Source organism: Rana temporaria, chromosome 12, assembly GCF_905171775.1.
Source record: "Rana temporaria chromosome 12, aRanTem1.1, whole genome shotgun sequence".
Classification (NCBI taxonomy): Eukaryota; Metazoa; Chordata; class Amphibia; order Anura; family Ranidae; genus Rana; species Rana temporaria.
In genome coordinates, this window is record NC_053500.1 from 143,454,874 (window position 1) to 143,471,139 (window position 16,266).

Here is a 16,266-nt window from a genome sequence, read left to right on the forward strand (position 1 = left end):
CTCCCGTCCCCTTTCATCATTCTGACACGTGAAGCCGGTGCGTGTGTACACCGGAGGGGGGTCGCCCTGGTGTACTGCTATTTTAGGCTACATTTACACCTGAACATCACGTTTTTTTAGCGCTTTTTTTTGCATTTGTATGCACGTTTTTGAGCTTTTATGTACAGCTTTTTTAACCTTTTTTTTTAGCTTTTGGTGTTTTTTTTATTAGCCAATAGAGAGATATATCATCTGTTCCATCATTTGTTGATATGTTTTTCAGCTTTGCTACATTTATTTATTTGCGTGTGTGTGTGTGTGTGTATATGTGTGTGTATATATATGTGTGTGTGTGTATGTATGTATGTATGTATGTATGTATGTATGTGTATATATATATATATATATATAATATATATATATATATATATATATATATATATATATATATATATTATACAAATGTGTGTGTGTGTGTGTGTATATATAGATATATAGATATATAGATATATATATAGATATATATATATAGATATGTGTGTATATGTGTATATATATATAATATATATTATGTATGTGTGTGTATACATACATACTTACTTACTTACTTACTTACATACACACACACACACACACACACACACACACACACACATATATATATATGTGTGTGTGTGTATATATATATATATATATATATATATATATATATATATATATATATATATATATATATATATATAATCTCAAATTTTAGGGGTTAGGTTTTCAAGGTTAGGGGCTAATTTATTTATTTTACATTTTTTTTTTTTAAGGGGCTTAGAGTTAGGGCTCTTTCACACGGAGCGCCCGTTCAGGTCCGCCTGCCAGTTTTTTTTTGCGGACCTAAACTGGCGCTCCGTGTTCCTCTATGGAGCCGCAGATGTCATCGGTGACATGCCCGCTAACATCCGACCCGCTCCGATCCGCCAAAGTGCGACGGAGGAAAAACCTACTTTTACATCCGTCTGGCGGATCGGGTGAACACAGACAGACGGTCCGTGTTCATCCGATCCCCCCCATAGGGGAGAGCGGAGAAAAGACAGGGCGGTCCCTGCACAGTGTGCGGGGACCGCCCTGTCATCCGCCGGCTCAGCTGGGATCAACGGAGCGATCCCCGCTTGAACATACTGAGGTTCACGGGGAGGATCATTACTGATCCGCCCTGTGTCAAAGGGGCCTTAGGGGTTAAAGAGGTTGTAAAGGTACACTTTTTTCAGAGACTGGACCGCAGGGCAGTATTCCAACATAATGACCCCAAACACACCCCCAAGATTATAAAAAAGAAACCGTGCTAAACCAATTAAAGGGTTTGTAAAGGTAATTCCCCCCCCCCCCCCCTAAATATCTTCCTTTACCTTAGTACAGTCCTCCTTCACTTACCTCATCCTTCCATTTTGCTTTTAAATGTCCTTATTTCTTCTGAGAAATCCTCACTTCCTGTTCTTCTGTCTGTAACTCCACACAGTAATGCAAGGCTTTCTCCCTGGTGTGGAGTGTCGGGCTCGCCCCCTCCCTTGGACTACAGGAGAGTCAGGACGATCTCTACGTTGTAGATAAAGGAGCTGTGTGTTAGTGGGCTTCCCGACTCTCCAGTAGTCCAACACACAGCTCCTTTATCTGCAATGTAGAGAGCGTCCTGACTCTCCTGCTCTTGCTCGGAGTCTGGATCCATCAGACAGCCAGGCTATTAAGCCCCTTTCACACAGGGCAGTGGAGGTGCGGTGGCGGTATAGTGGCGCGATTATTAGCGACGCTATACCGTTGTATTTACCGGGGGTTTTAACCCCCGCTAGCGGCCAAAAAAGGGTTAATACCGCCCACAATGGGCCTCTGTAGAGGCCCATTGCGGGCGGTATTACCGCGGTTTCCCATTGATTTCGATGGAAAGGTGTGGTAAACACCCCGCTCCAAAGATGCGGCTAGCAGGACTTTTGGAGCGGTCCTGCTAGCGCACCACTTCAGTGTGCAAGCCACACCCCCTTGTGTCATCACTTTGGCAACAACAACTGCCGGGATGGCACAACATATAAGTTGTGTAATTATTTGCCGTACATCTTATCCGTATCAGAAAATAAGTCAATCTAAGATGCCCAGAGTCCCGAAAAAAAAACACATCTAAAGACTTTGTGCTTAAACATGAAAAGCAAAATGGATGATAAAATACTCGAGTATTCAAAACATGAAACTTGCAGGTCAGATATATACACTCACCGGCCACTTTATTAGGTACACCTGTTCAATTGCTCGGTAACACTAATTGTACCTTTACAACCCCTTTAAGCTGTAATTAAGCTGATTGGTTGCTAGGGGTTACTGTTAAGCTGATTGGTTGCTAGGGGTTACTGTTAAGCTGGTTGGTTGCTAGGGGTTACTGTTAAGCTGGTTGGTTGCTAGGGGTTACTGTTAAGCTGGTTGGTTGCTAGGGGTTACTGTTAAGCTGGTTGGTTGCTAGGGGTTACTGTTAAGCTGGTTGGTTGCTAGGGGTTACTGTTAAGCTGGTTGCTAGGGGTTACTGTTAAGCTGGTTGCTAGGGGTTACTACTTGAATATCATCATTGTGCACCCCAACATGTTCTGCACTCAGGAACCAGCAGCATGCAGTTTAGCATTGGGGAGTCCCGGGGTGTGCTGCTGCTGCTGCGGCTCTACAAGGGAGGACGGGGAGATGGAGGAGTCACACCCTGAAACTGCAGGGTGGAAGCAGAGCTCAGGAGTGATTGCTAACAAGTTCTTTGCTCCGAGGGTAGTTGGCGCTGGGAGGAGGTTCTCAGCAGAGATGGTGGCGTGTTACTGATGTAAAGACACAAGTGAGCTGAGATTAGATGAATGTATGTATGGAGGAAGGAGCAGAGTCCTCCAGCAGAGTATTTCAGGAGAGGAGAGTTATAGAGGAAGGAGCAGAGTCCTCCAGCAGAGTATATCAGGAGAGGAGAGTCATAGAGGAAGGAGCAGAGTCCTCCAGCAGGGTATATCAGGAGAGGAGAGTTATAGAGGAAGGAGCAGAGTCCTCCAGCAGAGTATATCAGGAGAGGAGAGTTATAGAGGAAGGAGCAGAGTCCTCCAGCAGAGTATTTCAGGAGAGGAGAGTTATAGAGGAAGGAGCAGAGTCCTCCAGCAGAGTATTTCAGGAGAGGAGAGTTATAGAGGAAGGAGCAGAGTCCTCCAGCAGAGTATATCAGGAGAGGAGAGTCATAGAGGAAGGAGCAGAGTCCTCCAGCAGGGTATATCAGGAGAGGAGAGTTATAGAGGAAGGAGCAGAGTCCTCCAGCAGTGCAGAGTATATCAGGAGAGGAGAGTTCTGGAGGAAGGAGCAGAGTCCTCCAGCAGAGTATATGAGGAGAGGAGAGTTTTAGAGGAAGGAGCAGAGTCCTCCAGCAGAGTATATCAGGAGAGGAGAGTTATAGAGGAAGGAGCAGAGTCCTCCAGCAGGGTATATCAGGAGAGGAGAGTTATAGAGGAAGGAGCAGAGTCCTCCAGCAGAGTATATCAGGAGAGGAGAGTTATAGAGGAAGGAGCAGAGTCCTCCAGCAGAGTATATCAGGAGAGGAGAGTTATAGAGGAAGGAGCAGAGTCTTCCAGCAGAGTATATCAGGAGAGGGGAGTTATAGAGGAAGGAGCAGAGTCCTCCAGCAGAGTATATCAGGAGAGGAGAGTTATAGAGGAAGGAGCAGAGTCCTCCAGCAGAGTATATCAGGAGAGGAGAGTTATAGAGGAAGGAGCAGAGTCTTCCAGCAGAGTATATCAGGAGAGGAGAGTTATAGAGGAAGGAGCAGAGTCCTCCAGCAGAGTATATCAGGAGAGGAGAGTTATAGAGGAAAGAGCAGAGTCCTCCAGCAGAGTATATCAGGAGAGGAGAGTTATAGAGGAAGGAGCAGAGTCTTCCAGCAGAGTATATCAGGAGAGGAGAGTTATAGAGGAAGGAGCAGAGTCCTCCAGCAGAGTATATCAGGAGAGGAGAGTTATAGAGGAAGGAGCAGAGTCCTCTGGCAGAGTATATCAGGAGAGGAGAGTTATAGAGGAAGGAGCAGAGTCCTCCAGCAGTGCAGAGTATTTCAGGAGAGGAGAGTTAGAGGAAGGAACAGAGTCCTCCAGCAGAGAAGTGTGCAGCACATATCGGTAATGAAAATCTCCTGTCAACCTTTTCAAACCATAGAATTTTTTTTTCTAAATAAAGCTTCTGAGATATTTGAATAGAATATTTACTAAAACATTACACTTGTGGTTGTTGGGTTCCCGTAGCTTTGTGTGGCCTCTCAGACTCGGCCTCTCAGATTAGTGATGTGAGGCTCCCGTGTACAGAAGGTTGATGGACGGGTCTGAGGCAGAAAACAAGGATGACACCCGCTTTCTCTCTGTCATTCTCCATGATCATTCAGGATAATTAAGTCGTTCCCTCTTTGTGTCTGTTCCTATAATAAACAGCCGAGACGTCGCAATCTGCGCTCAAGACTTTGTGAGTAACAATGAGATCAGGGCTCTCATGTCTTGTCAGCCTGAGAAGAAAACAGATGCATCATCGAAATAAACACACGATATTACCAAAAGTATTGGGACGCCTGCCTTTACACGCACATGAACTTTAATGGCTTTCCAGTCTTATAGGTAGATTCAGAAAGAGTTAGGCCGGCTTATCAGTAGATAAGTCGGCCTAACTCAGAATCTACGCCGACCTAAGTTTAAGTGTATGCTCAAACAGAGATACGCTTAAACATATCTAAGATAAGACGGCTTGCGCCGTCCTATCTTAGGTTGCAATTTTTCGGATGGCCGCTAGGTGGCGCTACCATTGCGGTCGGCGTAGAATATGTAAATGAGTTCATACGCCGATTCACGAATGTACGCCCGGCCGCCGCAGTAGTTTTACGCCGCTTCCGTAAGGCATTAGCAGGCCTAAAGTTATTCCACCTATTAGGTGGAATACAAATTTTAAAGTATGGCCGCCGTTCCTTCCGCGAGATTCAAATTTTTTACGTTGTTTGCGTAAGTTGTCCGCGAATCGGGATTTACGTCGTTTACGTCCACGTCGAAATCAATAGGCCCGTGCGGCGTACTTAGCCGCAATGCACACTGGGAAATGTAGGCGCCCGGCGCATGCGCATTAAGATAAAAACTTAAAAACGTGAGGTCAAGCCTCATTACCATCAAACACGCCCCCCTCCAACACATTTGAATTCGGCGCCCGCCCGCTTTAGGCTACTCCGCCGTATATTAGCAGGCAAGTACATTGAGAATCATGTACTTGCCTAGCTAACTTGCGGCGGCGTAGCCTAAACACGCTAAGCTACGCCGACGCAAGTTTAAGCCCTCGTACCTTAATCTACCTATTAGTCTGTAGGGTTCCATATTGAGTTGGCTCCGCCCTTTGCAGCTATAAGAGCTTCACCTCTTCTGGGAAGGCCGTCCACAAGGTTTAGGAGGGTGTCTATGGGAATGTTTGACCATTCTTCCAGAAGAGCGTTCGGAACGCACAGAGTATCGCAGTTTGTTTGGGTATGGGGCTGCGTAGCCACAGACCAGTCAGGGTGCCCATGCTGACCCGTGTCCACGGCCAATATCGCCTACAATGGGCAGGCAAGTATCAGAACTGGACGACGAAGCGATGGAAGAAGGTGTCCTGGTCTGACGAATTTAAGAATGATTTGAGAAAACACAACCACAAGTTTAACCACTAGGCGCCCGCGCTATACCTGAATGACGGCTACAGAGCGGACCTCAATTCCCGGGAGGCCTTCAATCCTCCCCTTTTGTGCGTGCCACCTGCAGTGCGCATACACACGCTGTGATCACCGCTGAGACTCAGGTGATCACAGATCCAAATAAGGGGCCGGTCCCGGCCCCTTACCACGTGATCATCAGTCAGCCAATGACAGCTGATCACGTGAGGTAAACAAAGCTCGGTACTCGTTTTTTTTTTTTCTCCTCACGCTTACAGCCGAACACCGGCTCTTGTGTAAGGGACATCGGTCCCCAGTGGAAAAAAGCACATCGGCCCCATTAGTGCCCACCAGTACCGCCTGCCAGTGACCACAAGTGCAATAAAGTGCCACCTATCAATGCCCACCAGTGGTGCCAATAAAATAAACCTCTGTGGGAAAAAAATGATGATTTCATTTGGGTACAATGTTGTATGACCGCGCAATTGTCATTCAAAGAGCGAGAGCGCTGAAAGCTGAAAATTGGTCTGGGCAGGAGGGGGGTATAAATGCCCGATAAGCAAGTGGTTAAGGTGTTGGCTTGACCTCCAAATTCTCCAGATTTCAATCCAATTGAGCATCTGTGGGATGTTCTGGAAAAACAAGTCCAGTCCATGGAGGCCTCACCTCCCAACTTACAGGACTTTAAATATCTTCTACTGATGGCTTAGTGCCAGGTACCCCAGCACACCTTCAGGGGGTCTAGTGGAGTCCATGGCTGGACAGGTTATGGTGGGTGGTCATATTATGGCTGATCGGTGTTTTGTATTTCAACTGTATCTTTACCTGTTTAAGTTCCGCTTCAAACATTCATCCGTATGAAAGCCGTTATTCTGGTTAAAGTGAGAGTTTAATGTTCCGTGTACTCAGATTATTACAGAACACCATTCTGTAGCCTGCTATTATCTCCAAGCACCCCAGGGAACCAACGCTGATGAAAGACCACCTGTCTCTGTCACTGATCTTTCAGCAATAAACATACACATAGTGCTTAATGGGGCATGACTGTTCGGGACCTCCTCAGTTTATTGCACCGTGACAGGTGAAAACATACGGCACTCACTTCTGGCCGTACCTTTCAGTCTTTCTTGGAAGAGTTTTTAACAGTTGCTCTGTGATGATAGAACAAATCATCATTTTTTTTTTACTGTTCAAAATAAGTGATGCAAGCGAAAAACAGTACTTGCCGTATATACTCGAGTATAAGCCGACCAGAATATAAGCAGAGGCACCTAATTTTACCACAAAAAAATGGGAAAACTTATTGACTCGAGTATAAGCCTCAGGTGTCCATCTGCATGCTTCACTTTGCTTCACTGTGCCCATGCCTCACTGTGCCCATGCCTCACTGTGTCCATGCCTCACTGTGTCCATGACTAGACTTGCATTTAACATGGGAGTATATAGAAGTTTTCAAGTTTACAAAATTATACGTTACATTCACAAAATTTGTTTAACAATATAACAGTAACCTCGCAGGAGCAGCATACTGCGGTCCAAGTGGCAAAAACAGACATTATAAGGCACAACCTCAGGGGCAGGCCCTGCAATAAACAAACTTGGCAAGTTCAAATTAGTGTCCTCTGGGGTCAAATATCCCCTGGGACAAGCACCGCCCCTGCAGGGGCCCTCCCGACACTAGGAGCCCCCTCCCCCCCACCCAAAGGGTTGCCCGGCTTTTAAAAATCGGTGCTCCCCGGCCGTAGGTTCCTCAGACAGAAAACTTGTAGAGGAGAACTGGGGCTACATGTGTGCCAAGTTCCGGGTCCAGAGAACCTACGACCGGCTGGGACCGGCTGGGAGTCTATGGAAGGGGTGCCCGAATTGAGAAATCGGTGCTCCCCGGCCGTAGGTCCCCCGGACAACAAACTTTGCCCACTTGTAGAAGAAGAGTGGGGCTACATGTGTGCCAGTTTGGGGTCCAGGGGACCTACGGTTGGTCGGTACCGGGTCCCCAAAGTCCGGGTGAGCAGGCGCAAAAAGGTGACTCGAGTATAAGCGGGGGGCATTTTCAGCACCAAAAAATGTGCTGAAAATCTCGGGTTATACTCAAGTGTACCCAACCTAAAAATTTGTCATTACTACTTTATTTCCCATAACGTTGAACCCTCAAAGCAAGGGTGACTATCACTATTTTGAAAAATCAACTTAAGCCCCGTTCACACAATCCGAAAATCTTACGAAAAATGCCGCATTCTAATCGACCGTATGATAATCGAATCGTTAGTACAGAGCTTTCGAGAGCCAATCAGGACAGTTTATCCGATATTATTCCATCGGACATGCATGGAATTTTTTTCCCGTACGATTCCAGATCGTACAATATTTGTTTTACTCAGTACAGCTGTCGAAAATACAATAGAAATGCATTACAACACATTAAACACAACACATTAAACTCATCAGATTCAACGTGAGATTAGCATGCAAAAAAAAGACGATCATTCGGATAATCGCATCGTGTGTACGGGGGAATTAAAAGCATCCTTGCTTATACTTCTCTATCCCTCGGCCGGTGCCATTGAACTCAATTGTGAGTGAGTGAGTAACTTGTATAGCGCTACAAATGCGAACTAAATCGCCTCAAGGCGCTGTATCCAATGTCGTCGTCCAGCCACGCTTCAGAATAGATGTGTCTGGAGTTTTTTTCTGAAGGCCCGGTGGTTTACTTCCATCCGAATGTCTGTCGGTAGAGCGTTCCATAGCGGCGGTCCTTGGACTGCGAATCTTCGTTCTCCTTTAGATTTGTAGCGGGCCTTGGGGATGTGGAGGAGGTTCTGATTAGTTGATCGTAGGGCCCGATTTGGGGTGTAGTGTTTAATTTTCTCGCATAAGTATTGCGGCACGATTCCTTGCGTGCACTTGTGGGCGAGGCAGAGGGACTTGAATGTCACCCGATCCTTTACGACTAGCCAGTGGAGGGACCTCGAGGTTCCCACTGTTTATGACCTGTTACCAGTCTGGCTGCAGTGTTCCGGACAACTTGTAGATAAGATAATAAGGGAAGATCTTCATCTCCGGCACACTTCAGGGAGTGTCGATCTCCTAGTCCCCCGTTACGTGCATGGACCCCTACATCACTGTGTTCAGCATTGACTTGGACACTGGTGGAGGAAACCACAGAGCATGATGGGGGATACCATCATTCAACACTCAGCAATTCACAATTTTGAATTCCGAGCGTCCCGGTGTTTCTGCCTTACATCTTATGGAAGATGCCAAAACATTGAGGTGTCCTTCCTCTCTGTTCAAGACGTATATTCATGAAATATCTTGAGGAGTCACTGACCGCTCTAGTATGGGTCATGAGGTGAAAGACGAAAACATGAAGACTTAGACCAAGGGTGTCCAACTTTTAGATTTTTTTGGGCTACATTGGAAGAAGAGGATTTTTCTTGTGTTGCACATAAAATACACGAACAATAAGAATAGGTGATGAGTAGAAAAGGTCGGGCAGATCACAAGTTAATGACATGAGTAATAAAACTTCATTTTTATTTTTATGTTTTTTATTATAAAAGTAAGATGGCAACCTACAGCTTACTTTCCTGCCACTATCAGGAGTCCCTGCATTCACTGCTGCCAGTAATGTTACAATAACGGAAGCCCGGCGTGCCTGGGCCACGTGTTGAACTCTCTCTTGGGCTGTGGGTTGGACATCCCACACTGTGTAGAACAGGGGGGGGCCAAACTCAATTTCATTGTGGGCCGCATTAACATTATGATTGCCCTCAAAAGGGCTGGTTGTATCTGTAAGATTAGATGTCCAGCGCATCCCCTCCCCTTTACATTGGATGTCAAGAGCCACCCCACCATCAGAAGTTGAGTCCCCCACTCTCCCTTACATCCCAGTGTACCCCCCTTTCATTATGTTGCTGCTGGGAAGAAGCTGGATGTATTGCTTGAAAGCAGAAAGAAGGGTCGGGAGTAGGACCAGAGGAGGGCTGGTGCTCTCCTGCAGTTGCAGGAGGGGTCCGAGGGCCACATGAAATGGCTTTGAGGGCCAAATTTGACACCTGTGGTGTAGAGGAAGGGCTCTTGGGTGTTCTGTAGGTTTCTTCTGGGGGCCATGCCTACATCAGGAGGAACTGACCTCCTAGCAGCTGATTCTACAGGAATGTTGCCAACCTTCACTCTTCTGGGAGCATCCCATTCCAAAACCATGTCCTTTTAGAATGTAGTTGCCCCGTTTTGTGGCTAAAACGACCCCCACTCTTCTGGGAAGGTTTTCCACATAAGTTTGAGGTGTGTCTGTAAAGAGAGGTGGAGGGTTGAGGCCAGGGCTTTTGTGCAGGGCACTCAAGTTCCTTCACACCAGACTGGTCTAACCATGTTTTTATGGAGCTGGCTTTGTACACAAGGGCACAGCCATGCTGGAACACAAAGGGGTCTTCACCAAAGTTTGAGGAGCGCAATATTCTACAATGTCTTTATATTATGTTGTATTAACAGGACGGTTCACTGGTGATACCTGAGCTCCATCATTTGGTGGGGGGGTTGACGTACTTTTGGCCTTTATAGTAGATATAGCAATCAAGGAACCCACAAACGTTTGGCCATGTTACGTGTATGGCAATGTTTTTTACAACTACAGAGTATCTCTATCCTGAGCTGTAACCGCTTCCTGTTCTGAATAATCACGGGATTTTATCCTGAAAGTCTTGGAAATTAACCTAGCTTACATTTATCCTTTAAACTGTTCTTCTATGAAACTTTGCATCTTCAATACCAGCAGATTTACCGCAGATGTTGGAGAAAGACTTAGAAAGTGAAGTCTCAGTAATTCTAACCAGGATGTTATACAATCTCTCATCCCTGATTAATTGTCATTGGTGGACGGCACCAGTCTACAGTCCCAGCTCCTAATCAGGATTTACATGGAAGCCATTCTTTCCTACTGAAAATCAAGGGATTTACAATAATCCCATCTGACTGAGGCCAGCCTAATGACACCGACAGTCTGAAGGTAGGCATTCAGCAGGGTGACCATTGTCCGGTGAAATCTCAGATAAAATATGGAAGGTTTCTGTAGGATTATTTCATTAAATCTTTGTGTTTGACACCTGCCAGCAGAAGACCCAAGAACAGGATGTCTCCTTGTGTGACGCAATGCTTCTATAGAGCAAATGTTATGTGTTGTAGGTTAATCGTATCGTGTGTACACTATTTTCGAGAGCCGATCACAACAGTTCATCCAATTATATTCGATTGGACAAGCACGGAAATTTTCCTCATACGATACCAGATCGTACGATTTTCGTTTAGTCCGTATAGTTGTCTTCCGAAAATACGATACAAATACGTTACAACACATGACATCACTTCTGATTTTAAATTTTTTCTGTCATACGACAATTTTCGTGACTTTAGTACCCTAATTTCTACTTGTGAGGCCCCGTACACACGACCAAACATGTATGCTGAAACTGGTCCGCGGGCCAGTTTCAGCATACATGTTCGGTCGTGTGTAGGCGCGAGCGGGCCAAATTCCAGCAAACATTTGCCCGCCGGGCCTTTTCCCAGCGGGCAAATATTCCTGGACGTGTTTTAAAACCGTCCGCTGGAATCCTGCCCGCTCGGACATGTACGGTCGTCAGTACAGACCTACCGTACATGTCAGAGCGCCCGCCGTCCCTCGCATGCGTCGAATGACTTCGACGCATGCGTGGAAGCCTTTAAATGGAAGGCGCGGCGACGACGCGGACACGCCCCGCGTAGTGTTTACGCGCGGACTTCTGTACGATGGTTAGTACAACCATTGTACAGAAGCCCTCTGGCAGACATGTACGGTGAAAACGGTCCGACGGACCGGTTTCACCGTACATGTTTGCTCGTGAGTACCCGGCCTGACTGTTAGGCGAAAAATCGTCGTACGATCTGCCGTACGATATTCGGATCGTGTGTACGGGGCATTAGATTGTGCACACTTTTATGCAACCATATTTTAGTGTTTTATTTTTACTTCCCTCCATCTCAAAGATTTAAATTTTGTTGTTCAACTGATTTGTACAGTTTATAGGTCACATTTAGGCTCCTTTCACACGAGGCGGACTCCGTCGCTACGGAGTTCACCAGCTCAGCGGCGAGATCTGTCCGCTGATCTTCGCTGAGCCGGCAGATGACAGGCTGCTCACTGAGCGAGGAGGGGCTTGTGCAGCGCCGCTGTCTCCTATGGAGCGATCTGATGAAAACGGACAGCATGTCCGTTTTCATCAGATCTTACCCAATCCGATCCGCCATGGACAGATGGGGATGTATCGCCATACGTCTGATTTTATCGGATCGGGTTGGATGTCAGCGGACATGTCTCCGCTGACATCCGACGCTCCATAAGGCCCCTTTCACATGGGGCAGTGGAGGTGCGGTGACGGTATAGCGGCGCTACTTTTAGCGCCGCTATACCGTCGTATTTACCACGATATTCGGCCGCTAGCAGTGCGGTTTTAACACCCGCTAGCGGCCGATAAAGGGTTAATGCCGCCCGCAATGCACCTCTGTAGAGGCGCATTGGGCGGTATTACTGCGGTTTCCCATTGATTTCAATGGAAAGGAGCGGTATAGGAGCGGTAAACATCCCCCGCTCCTATACCGCTCCAAAGATGCGGCTAGCAGGACTTTTGGAGCGGTCCTGCTACCGCACCGCTTCAGTGTGAAAGCCTTCGTGCCTGCAGGGCACAATTTTTTCAGGCGGTATAGCAGCGCTATTTTTAGCGCTGAACCTCCTGAAAAACGTGTCAATGTGAAAGGGGTCTAAGACTGTATGGAGCGGCCGTTCAGATCCGCCGTCAAAACTGACAGGCGTAAAAAAGGGGCCTAAAGGTGGAAAAAGTTCTGAAATGATTTATCTTTGTCTCGTATTTTTTTACATCACAGAAACATGAAATTTTAACAGGGGTGTGTTGACTTTTTATATCCACATTAAATAGAATATCATTCGTTTTTTTTTTTTCTTTAAATTACAATTTCTGATTTATTGTAAAATAGTTTTAGCTCTAATTTTTCTCAAACCAAACCCCACTGACTAAACAGCGAGTACGTTTGCCCAGACATGTTCCTCCTCGATCTACGAGAACCAGAAGCATGTTCTCTTTATGTCAGATCGGGTGTAGAGAGTGTCTGAATGTTTAATGTTCTTTTTTTGTTTATTTAAAGAAGGACTCCACTTATGTGATTTGCATTTAAATTGGCCACATAACAAAGTCACAGTGCAGCTTCGGGGGAAAACAATGGACAGAGCAGAATTATCGCTCTGGGTGCCAAATCCAGGATTGCATAATGTCTTCTTTTCCATTGCAAGGACATTTTGTGAAAGTGTTGTTTGTCTCCATTTAGTAATATCACCCAGTCCTCATTCTAAATCCATTATCTGCTTTTCTGTTAGATTGGACTTTTCCTTTTCACACTTGCCTCTATTGTATGTTAATGTTCAGTAATGATGTTTATTTTTCACTAAATACATTTATTTCAAATTACAGAGAATAGTGAGACTTCCTTGCTTTGTTCTAGCAATTGCTGGTTATCTAATACACAGGGGTCAAACACAAGGCCCGTGGGCCGAATTTGGCCCGCCAGGCCATTTCATGTGGCCCTCGCAACTAGGGTTTGTTTTTGTTTTTTTACCAGAACCCTGCAACCTGTGGATAGCACACTCCTCAACCCTGCACTCTGTACGCATTGCACCCCTGAACTCTGCTCTCTGTACATGGCTCACCCCTGAATCCTGCACTTGGTACATAGTGCACCCCTGAACTTTCACCTCTGTACATAGCTCACCCCTGAATCATGCACTTGGTACATAGTGCACCCCTGAACTTATACCTTTATACATAGCTCACCCCTGAATCCTGCACTTGGTACATAGTGCACCCCTGAACTTATACCTCTGTACATAGCTCACCCCTGAATCATGCACTTGGTACATAGTGCACCCCTGAACTTATACCTCTGTACATAGCTCACCCCAGAATCCTGCACTTGGTACATAGTGCACCCCTGAACTTTCACTTCTGTACATAGCTCACCCCTGAATCATGCACTTGGTACATAGTGCACCCCTGAACTTTCACCTCTGTACATAGCTCAACCCTGAATCCTGCGCTTGGTACATAGTGCACCCCTGAACTTATACCTCTGTACATAGCTCACCCCAGAATCCTGCACTTGGTACATAGTGCACCCCTGAACTTTCACTTCTGTACATAGCTCACCCCTGAATCCTGCACTTGGTACATAGTGCACCCCTGAACTTTCACTTCTGTACATAGCTCACCCCTGAATCATGCACTTGGTACATAGTGCACCCCTGAACTTTCACCTCTGTACATAGCTCAACCCTGAATCCTGCGCTTGGTACATAGTGCACCCCTGAACTTATACCTCTGTACATAGCTCACCCCAGAATCCTGCACTTGGTACATAGTGCACCCCTGAACTTTCACTTCTGTACATAGCTCACCTCTGAATCCTGCACTTGGTACATAGTGCACCCCTGAACTTTGCACTCTGTACATAGCTCACCTCTGAATCATGCACTTGGTACATAGTGCACCCCTGAACTCTGCACATAACGCACTCCTGGTATTTATTGCTCATTTAAGCAGAGGTCAGCCTAAACAAAAATATATATAAAAAGCCAGCAGCTACAAATACTGCAGCTGCTGACTTTTAATATATGGGCACTTACCTGTCCAGGGTGCCCGCGATGTTGGAAGCCGATCAATCGCTCGGCTGCCCCCGCCGCCATCGTCGGTGAGGGAATCAGGAAAGGAAGTGTTGCGGCTTCACTTCCCGGTTCCCTACTGTGTATGCACGAGTCGCGCTGCACGTCCTCACTGGTCCCTGCTGTCTTCTGGGACTTCTGTGTGTTTCACAGAAGACCACGGGGGAGGACAGTGTAGGCGCCGGACGTGGTGTAGGTCACCGCAATGATCCATGCCAGAAAGTCAGTGCATATACCTGTATTATGATGGTATTTGCTCCCCCCTCTCCCCTGAAAGGTGCCAAATTAGGACACCGAAGGGGGGAGGATTCCAAAAAGTTGAAGTTCCATTTTTGGGTGGAACGCTGCTTTAAGATCCTCCCATTTGTGGTAGAGTTCCTGCACCAATTCTAAGAAAAGAAAAGCCCTGGGGTAAATGTATGTACTCTTACAAATGCAACCGGCCCTTTGAGGGCAACCATAATACTGATGCGGCCCTTGACGAAATTAAGTTTTACAACCCTGATCTAGTAGATGCTCCTTATCCTATAAAAAAAAATACACAGCCTGAAACTAGCTTATTTGCATAAATTTGATATTTTATACCCCCAGGCTGAGTTTCTTGGGAGATCTGGTGTCTGATAGCAGACGGGTACACGGCATGCAAATAATATGGACATAAAAAAAAAAAAAAAAATTATATTCAAATACAGCCCCAGCGTTGTTATGACTTGCCCGTTGTCTGCACTGTCATGTATCGCTTTAATAATCTTTGATTGGTGAAGACAGGTATTCATTCCTTGAAGACACAGAGAAAGTCAGACTTCTGTGTGAGGATTGGAGGGGCCCGGCCTTTGGGGTGGGTAATGGCTGGGTGAGGTCCCAGGCTGGCTGGTATTTCAGGTTCTGTACGAAAAAAAGCCTATTAAAATGTCACACCGCGAAGCCGGGCCAGATAATGTCCCCCTGCTCCAGCTGCTGTCATGTAGTTGTTTCTAAAGACACACCTTGGAAGTTCAGGTAGCCCCAAGGTATGGTGGTATCTCGGGTACTACAATTCCCAGCATCCTAAATACACAAGCATTGTCTTGTTTGCTACAAAAAAGAAAAACTATCTCCCCACCTGTGCTATGTGCCTACAGTTCTGCATCCTCTGTCCGTCTTTTTCAACCAGGGTGCCTTGAGACTTCTTCTTCAGGGGTGCCTTGAGACTTCTTCTTCAGGGGTGCCTTGAGACTTCTTCTTCAGGGGGTGCCTTGAGACTTCTTCTTCAGGGGTGCCTTGAGACTTCTTCTTCAGGGGTGCCTTGAGACTTCTTCTTCAGGGGTGCCTTGAGACTTCTTCTTTAGGGGTGCCTGAAGACTACTTTTTTAGGGGTGCCTGAAGACTACTTTTTTAGGGGTGCCTGAAGACTACTTCTTTAGGGGTGCCTGAAGACTAATTCTTCAGGGGTGCCTTGAGACTTCTTCTTCAGGGGTGCCTTGAGACTTCTTCTTCAGGGGGTGCCTTGAGACTTCTTCTTCAGGGGTGCCTTGAGACTTCTTCTTCAGGGGTGCCTTGAGACTTCTTCTTTAGGGGTGCCTGAAGACTACTTTTTTAGGGGTGCCTGAAGACTACTTTTTTAGGGGTGCCTGAAGACTACTTCTTTAGGGGTGCCTGAAGACTAATTCTTCAGGGGTGCCTTGAGACTTCTTCTTCAGGGGTGCCTTGAGACTTCTTCTTCAGGGATGCCTCAAAAATAGTACACAAGCTAGAGGTTGGACGAAGCCTGCTTTAAATTACACAAAGCCACGGAATTTCATTATGCACCATTATGACTTTCTAGACCCTGGCATCCTAACAACCATTGATGATC

The 16,266-nt window shown here is 46.4% G+C and overlaps 1 protein-coding gene across 2 annotated transcripts in view; it reads left to right on the plus strand.

Annotated features, from left to right (window-relative positions):
- The window catches only part of TBCD (tubulin folding cofactor D), a 205,591-nt gene that overhangs the window by 78,955 nt on the left and 110,370 nt on the right, over positions 1-16,266 (plus strand). The window lies entirely within an intron of this gene.